The 4,573-nt window shown below is 40.1% G+C and overlaps 1 pseudogene; it reads left to right on the top strand.

The window, feature by feature from the left end:
• The first annotated feature begins 2,244 nt into the window (after positions 1-2,244).
• LOC149574828 (UDP-glycosyltransferase 72B1 pseudogene) lies at positions 2,245-3,810 on the top strand (annotated as a pseudogene).
• The last annotated feature ends 763 nt before the right edge of the window (positions 3,811-4,573 follow it).

Raw genomic sequence — 4,573 nt, 5'->3', positions numbered from 1 at the left:
AGCCTTTTTATCGAGGGATTCATGTGCGATTGCAGCCAGCTTCCCCAACAAAGCAGCAAGTTGTCAAAGGATGTCTTCACGCCAAAATTCTAAGGGAAGACGAGGCAAGCGAACCCAAACTGGCACTTTTGAAGGGAGATCCTCAGCAGAATTAAAACTTGAATGCCAAGGTTTGACAAATAACCCCACATGGTTGTAGAAATAAGGGCCTCCTTCAAAAACACGATCACGATCAGACATGCAAGAGAATACAACAAAAAAATAACTATTCCCTGCCAACATAATCTCCATATCGCCTTCCACCTGCCAAGAGCGGCAGATCCATGCCTCAAGAGCAGATAGGAAAATCTGGATTCCAAGAAATTTTCATATCAAAGCATGCTTGGTCCAATAATCAATGTCCTCCATTACAGTCGTTGGAGGAATAACCAGAACAGGGCGATCATGGCTACGCGGAAAACAACCATTAACTTTTTTCAGCTTGGAGCTCTCCCCTGAATAAAACGATTCAGATCGCATTGCATGCATAGTTGGAGAAGAACCATCTGTTCTCACCAACAAAGAAGAAATCCTAGGCCCTACCATGCAAACAATAAAACCCCAATCCAAAATTGACTGCAGAAGATCTCCAAAAACACCGACGCAAATTATGTCTAGTAGCTAGCAATCCAAATAGAACAGAAAAATAGTAAAGATCAAACACCAAGAACAGGCCAGGGGAAAAACCCTAGCCCAGCCGACAGCCAACGCTTCTCCACCCAACCTCCATCTATGTAATTGATCTCAAATCAAATCTGATAAACCTCAATTTCAATCAACTTTCCTAGTATAAATTGATAGTCTCAAAAGGGTTTGTGGTAAACCTAGTGTGACTCCAAAGGGTTTGTGGTAAACCTAGTGTGACTCGAACCGGAGTTGATGCGTAGCACCGGGATCATTAGCCTAACACTACGCCTCACGACTCGCCTTCACACCAACTCGGCTACTCACTCACCCTTAAAAGGGTTTGTGGTAAACCTAGTGTGACTCGAACCAGAGTTGATGTGTAGCACCGGGATCATTAGCCTAACACTACGCCTCACGACTCGCCTTCACACCAACTTGGCTACTCACTCACCCTTAAAAGGGTTTGTGGTAAACCTAGTGTGACTCCAAAGGGTTTGTGGTAAACTTAATAAGATAATTGTATGTTCTCTCCCATGCTTTGAGTGCTAGTACAGACTAGGATGGAGTAGAGAGAACGCTTGTTTACGACCTTGCATTCCGTAGTATGCCTCGTCAGTACGAGAGGATACTAGTGGCCGCAGGATCACAGGGGACCCGGGATTTCTAAGGGATTGCTCGGGTAACTTCCGACGTAACTTTTGCGATGACACTTTCCCGCTTGCATAGCAGGTTTCCTACGTGTCTTTGTGTGCCTCTGGATCTAGATGTCTATCTATGTTGGAACCTTTGAGTTAGTATACTTTTAGAATTTCTCAGACTTAGAGAGTACTTGTGTTTTGTGTTTTTATACCTTGTTTGGGACTTGAGACTATCTCCTCAGCGCGGTGGGAGTGGACCATTTAGGTTCCACGCGGTCGGGTGGTAGTGCTTTTTACTCTTACCATTGAGATCCGTCCGTAATCGCCGTGGCTGGAGCTTTCTTGGTTGGCATTTACCTTATTATGTTCTTGGATTATTATGATGAATGGTTAGATTTTATGATAGATTTTTTATCATTATGGATGTATGGATGTATCATGTATGGTGATTGGTTTGATTTATTTTATTGTACTTTGTATCATAGATTTGAGGATGATGTAACTTTATCTTTACATATGTATATTCATTTAAGCCTTTCATACCCTGTGACATGTACAGTGGATGATTGAGCATTCCGAATTAATTTGCCAAGAGGCATTCAGAACAAATGTATATTATGGACATTGGACTTTCCGATTATTCTTTCATATGTATGTGGTAGTTGTTAGACTTAGAATTAATTAAATTTAAATGTGACTCAACGTCTTGAGATCCTTAAGGAATGTAACTTGTGATGTATGTTTGTTAATGATTACATGTATTACTTCCGCTACTATGTGTTTGATGTCTATGTTATACTTTCTTACTTTAAAAAAAAAAAAATGTTTAGCAAACTTAGTAAAACTTTAGGTTAATTCTTTTGGATCTCTTAACGAGGCGTTACATATTCTCTGTTATATATTTCTCTTTGCTAACAGTCTGGTATCAGAACCAATAGATATGAACATACCAGAAATTAGTATTAGTAGTCGAAAGAATATCAGAAGAGAAACCACAGCCATGAAAGGAGTCAAAAACAGTCAAATTTCTGGACAAATCAACAGAAGAAAGGTTCAGAAAGGCTTGAAATTGAAAAAACATAAAAAAATTCTAGACATTATAGGGTGTTTGGGTCCGCTGATTTTAGCTAGGGATCTGCCCACTACTCTCCATGACAGGTCAAATTCAACGTGTTATTGGCTTGTCCATCACGGCTCCCGCTTCAGGGAAGCATCGGGGATTCTCATTAACACGTTTGCTGAACTGGAGGAGGAAGCCATGGAAACCCTTCGAGCGGCAGGAAACCCTCGTATTTATCCAATAGGCCCCTTGATGTCTTCATCAGATTCTGATCCTCGGGACGAGTCAAGGTGCCTGGAATGGTTAGGTCAGCAGCCTCCATCTTCTGTTCTGTTCGTGGCATTCGGAAGCAGAACCATTTTGTCAAGGGAGCAAACTGCAGATCTCGCGATTGGACTGTAAGGCAGCGACCACCGCTTCCTCTGGGTTGTGCGTGGGTACAAGTCTGGGGATTCTAATTCTTCTCTGGAAACTGAGATTTCTCAGCTTTTGCCGGAGGGTTTTGAGAATCGAACCAGAGACCGTGGGCTGCTTGTTCTGAATTAGGCTCCTCAGGTAGCTGTTCTTTCTCACCCATCTACTGGTGGATTTCTTTCACATTGCGGGTGGAATTCTACAGTGGAGAGTGTTTGTCATGGAGTTCCCATGATCGCCTGGCCTCAGGCTGCCGATCAGAGGATGAACAGGGTCATATTGGTGAAACAGATTGAGATAGCCATAGATTTGAGGATGGAAAGCGATGGATTTGTGAGAAGAGGAGAGGTAGAAAGGGCGGTGAGGGAATTGATGGAAGCAGAGGAGGGGAGAAAGGCGAGGGAGAAAATGCAAAAGTTGAAAGAGGAGGCGAAGATTGCTGGGATGGAAGGAGCGAGTCCAGTGAAGACCACAACAACTGCAGCCATAGCTTTTGGCCGTCCACTCTGCCATGTTCCCCATGGCGCATGCTATTTGACTTTCTGAAACTCGATAAATGAGAGCCTGTATGAATTTGTCTTCTCTATAGATTACATTAGAATATGATTTTCAAACTTAAATGCTCGACCCAAACACTATAATATCTAGAAACGACACATGTAAATCAATGTGCTAGTGAAGGCCATCCACTAGGATCATAACATGGACAGAGAAATGTTGAGGTGGAGGAGAGGCTTCTTGCGATGGATGTGTTCTTTGTGTGGCAGCTGAGAGTGAGGAAAGCTTTTTTTCCTCCAATTTATTTTTGTTGTCGACAATGAAGAATATTTTCAGCATCCATAGTAAGGAGATCAATACAATGGTCGACCCATCAACGTTGACTCTGAAATAGTTCCTTTTATACGGATTGCAGTTTAGTTGGTTGTTAGCCTCAACAACAGGGATTAAACACCCCTGATAAACAGATTGTTGATAAAATTAATCGACACAACTTGTCTCAACTATGTATGGTGATGATCAATTATGGATGGAGATCATGCATCCCTCAAGTCATTATATTTGAATATTACCAAGAAAAGAAGAGTCCATCATATGTGGAATATTATAATTCAATGAGCTTGTAAATAGAATGCTACAATATATCGATACCTTTAAGATGAATGCTATACTAATAATCAAAGAAATAAAAAATAAAGTATAAACAATGGACAACTAAAATCAGAATAAAAACCTTATTTTTATTGAATGTGTTATTTTTTAATTCAAATAGTACATAATATAGGAAAACTAAAAAAATTAAGCTTGAATGTCAATCAAGGAAGATAGTGAAAACTACAATAAAAAAATCCTAAACAATAACATGCAAAGGGATTGCATGATAATAACATTTTTGCATACTATGAAAACTAATTAAAAAATAATTTAAAACAATGTCTAAGAAGCTAACTGCAACATGCAGTTTTATTAAGTATTAAATTAATAAATCAATCTAAATTAAGACTGATGAGGTAGACTCATGCAATGAAACTGAGCATAGAGCTTAAACTTTAAAAAAAATGGTGGTAATGCATTATGAGTGCATTCTGCTCATGAGCGGTGGATGCGTGCATGGTGAACACATGGCTTCAATCTCCCCCTACATGAACAATGGGAAGGAGGCCGAGTTGATTCCTCAAAGTAGTAAAACTGGTAGTAGTGATAGCTTTGGTGAAGATATCAACAACTTGTTCAGAAGTTAGTAAAAACTGTAACTCCACTATACCATTCTAAACCAAATCTTGAATGAAGTGATGAT

The sequence above is a fragment of the Cupressus sempervirens genome, chromosome 2 (genome assembly GCF_028749045.1).
Source record: "Cupressus sempervirens isolate cs-2001-9-10 chromosome 2, ASM2874904v1, whole genome shotgun sequence".
NCBI lineage: Eukaryota > Viridiplantae > Streptophyta > Pinopsida > Cupressales > Cupressaceae > Cupressus > Cupressus sempervirens.
Note: the sequence above shows the minus strand (reverse complement) of the source record. Positions and strands in the feature narration are given on the sequence as shown.